This window comes from Limulus polyphemus, unplaced genomic scaffold, assembly GCF_000517525.1.
Source record: "Limulus polyphemus unplaced genomic scaffold, Limulus_polyphemus-2.1.2 Scaffold183, whole genome shotgun sequence".
NCBI lineage: Eukaryota > Metazoa > Arthropoda > Merostomata > Xiphosura > Limulidae > Limulus > Limulus polyphemus.
Genome location: NW_013665793.1, coordinates 330,865 through 334,618, shown reverse-complemented (window position 1 = coordinate 334,618; position 3,754 = coordinate 330,865). Strand labels below are relative to the sequence as shown.

Sequence of the window (3,754 nt, the reverse complement as noted above, 5' to 3'; positions counted from 1 at the left end):
TTGCTAGTGTATAATGAAGATAACACTGTATTCTCTAGCGGTAGTATTGTTTATACTAAATAACATGTTAGACACATTGTTGGTACCTGCTAGTATATAACAAAGATAACACCGTAGTTTATAGCTGTAGTATTGTTTATAGTAAATAATATGTTATACACATTGTTGGTGCTTGCTAATGTATAATAAAGATAACACTGTATTTTATAGCTATAGTATTGTTTATAGCACTTTCTGTTTATGAAAAACACTCACGCGGTTTCGCCCTAGTTAATAGATTTATAAATGACACAAAATAACTATAGCGTTGTAGTGTTTCCTATAAAGGATGTAAACGCCAGTTCTGTTTCAAATATATGTTAGAAAATGACTCTGAATAACTGTAGCGTTGTAATGTTTACTGTAAATGATGTAAACGACAGTTCTGTTTCAAATATATGTGCTAGAAAATGACTTTGAATAGCAATAGCGTTGTATTGTTTGCAATAGAGACGTCAAACAACAATTCCGTCTAAAGAGTGTAATGTAAGTGTCATCATAGGTAATCAAAATTTTGGGGATTTATTTTTTCTAGATCGAATATTTCGTTTTTAAATGACGCGATAGTAAGTAGTATTGGTGTCTTCAATACCAAAATATTAATATTGCTATTAGTCTCCTCTGCTACACGTATTAATGTTTCCAATATGGTTGATGGTTGATAAATTACACTAGCGTTCCTGATAAGTTCCCGAATAGTCGTGTTCCAAATGTATACTATACATATAGTAGGATTTCTATTTACTTAGCTAGAAAACACAGTGCTCGTTTCATTATAGTTTAGTAAGCAGCAGAAGTGTTTCCGATGTATTATAGTATACTATACAACAGCGTAGCCAGCACAGTATTAATCATTATATTTTAAGAAATTGTTCAACAGTTCTTATATGTAGCTCTATAAAACGTTTACGTTTCACATCGTTAAGATATTCTTTAGTATTTCAAGCATTGAAATGAACATCTGATATTATTTGAAAAACATTTCGGCAGTTCTGTTTCAACTATATGCTGGAAAAATGATGTAACCCATTATTAGGTCTAAGCACAAACATATAACGGAATTAATATAACTAGTATCACATCGTGACGTGCGGTTTACTTTTCGCATTATTAGGTCTAAGCACAAACATATATAACTGAATTAATATAACTAGTATCACATCGTGATGTGCGGTTTACTTTTCACATTATTAGGTCTAAGCACAAACATATGACGGTAATAATATCTAAATTTTAAATAAATCGGAATAAGAAAGATAATTTTTCGTTTGCAGTACCATTGTTTGTTTTTTTCAGTCTGTGTACTTTACAAATGTACTGCTCATCTATTCTTATAGATTGGTTTGGAACAGCTGAAAATTACAAATAATAAGTTTACTAGAATAACTAAATTTTGGGACACGTTGTACTTATGAGATGCAGGATACGTTTCTAGAATCTTTGACAGAAAACCCCTCTTTATTGTTTTATCTTGAAATACAATTAGTTTAAAATACCGCTTTTACATATAACAATAGCTCCAGAATATATTTTTTTCAGTAATAAACATTAAGAAGTTTTGAATTATTATATCTTTAATATACTTATTGCAGTGCATTCCATATAATTCATTTTGGAAATTATTGGCTTAGAAAATATATATATATACATGCTACGGCCATTAAATCAATTTTTCTTTCTTGATTTATCTATTTCATTCTTTTTCGATTCAACACGTCATTTTCGAACTTCGTAAAACATGAAGGCTTAACATGTTTGAATTATTATCTTTTAAAGATCAAAGCGAAGTTTATGCTTGTGGTGTCCCTTGTTGCATGAAAATCAGGTCTTCAGACAGCGGGAGTTGTTTTTCTTGGAGAAAAAGGCAGATAAACGGCATGCTGGCCTCACTGTAATGTGGTATGAAGAATTTAAGGAGTACAATTAAGATTTGTAGCCCTACAGACAATGATCCGCCCATGATTCGTGATATCCATCTGCTATGTGATTAACTTCTACCTGTAAGATATATGTAACAGGTAAAGGTTAAGAAGAGTACAATGAATCATTCATGTAGAGAAACACAAAATGAAAGGAAGTATTTGACATTAATCATTGATAGCTAATGACATTTGAACTCTATGTGTTACTTGAACCAGTCGACAAACTTAACGAACAAATATATACGTTACTTACAAATACTTGTGTTTTAATTGGTTACTTTATAACGCACTGATTACTACATCCCAAGTGTCAATAAGTTGAGAACGTTAACTGGGTTTGTTCGGGTGACTCGTGCATTCTTAAGTCTAGATTTATTGATTTTTGTTTTGATCTTACCTTCTATTTACTTAATGTTTTGTTTGGTTGGTTGTTTTAGGTTCACTAAATAAAATTACACTACCAGGTTAGCTCCACACACATACATATATATGTTCATAATTCAAGCTTTCTAACTCATGAATAAACTTGAAAGCTTGCTATAATAGTTTTAGAACGAAGCCTGGATATATAATGTTATGGAAGTATTACACATTTAAGAATTACTTTCACTCTTGCGGAAGTTTTCGCAAACAGAAAAAAAAGTTCCAACGTTTTATACACAAAATAAAGACCTTATCTTTTCTTTGTTGTTGTTTTCATAATTATAAAAAATGCATGAAAAGAATTTTTTTAACTTGGATTACACGTCCTTATTTCTTAATAAGAATACACTTAGTTATTCTCTAGAAACAACTAAAACCAACAAGTACAATATCTGTATTATTATCAATATCTATAGCTTACATAAGTAGGATAAGTTTGTGCATGTATAAAAACTCAATTTCAAATATATGCTGGTAAAAATGACATTGAATAACTGTAGCGTTGTAATGATTCATATAAAGGATGTAAACGTTAGTTCTGTTTCAAATATATGCTGGTAAAAATGACATTGAATAACTGTAGCGTTGTAATGATTCATATAAAGGATGTAAACGTCAGTTCTGTTTCAAATATATGCTGGTAAAAATGACATTGAATAACTGTATCGTCGTAGTGTTTACTAAAAATGATGTAACCGGCAGTTCTGTTTCAACTATATGCTGTTAAAAATGACACTGAATAACTGTAGCGTTGTAATTTTTCCTATAAAAGACGTAAACGGCAATTCTGTTTCAAATATACGCTGGTAAAAATGACATTGAATAACTGTAGCATTGTAATGTTTCCTATTGAAAAGTATACTGCACGTCACGATGTGATACTAGTTATATTAATTCAGTTATATATGTTTGTGCTTAGACCTAATAATGCGAAAATAAACCGCACATCACGATGTGATACTAGTTATATTAATTCAGTTATATATGTTTGTGCTTAGACCTAATAATGTGAAAAGTAAACCGCACATCACGATGTGATACTAGTTATATTAATTCAGTTATATATGTTTGTGCTTAGACCTAATAATGCGAAAAGTAATCGCACATCACGATGTGATACTAGTTATATTAATTCAGTTATATATGTTTGTGATTAGACCTAATAATGTGAAAAGTAAACTGCACGTTACGATGTGGTATTAGCTCTAAGTTAATGTTGTAATCTTATCTGAAGCAGTAGAGTAACATTAGCTCGTACACACATTTCAGCGATGTGTTTTGGAAAGAAAGCAGTGCAAGCGGCTCGGAGATCTAAGCCTAAAAGACTATTTTCAGATTAAAAGTATTATAACAATTTTGATCAGACTTTG

General features: G+C 30.6%; 1 long non-coding RNA gene across 2 annotated transcripts in view; it reads right to left on the bottom strand.

Annotated features, from left to right (window-relative positions):
- Nucleotides 1-1,564: 1,564 nt before the first annotated feature.
- The window catches only part of LOC111084959, an 8,398-nt gene continuing 6,208 nt past the window's right edge, over nt 1,565-3,754 (bottom strand). For both annotated transcript variants that reach the window (XR_002609835.1, XR_002609836.1), the window contains exon 3: nt 1,565-2,037. This is a non-coding gene — a long non-coding RNA (uncharacterized LOC111084959). The remainder of the gene's footprint in view (nt 2,038-3,754) is intronic.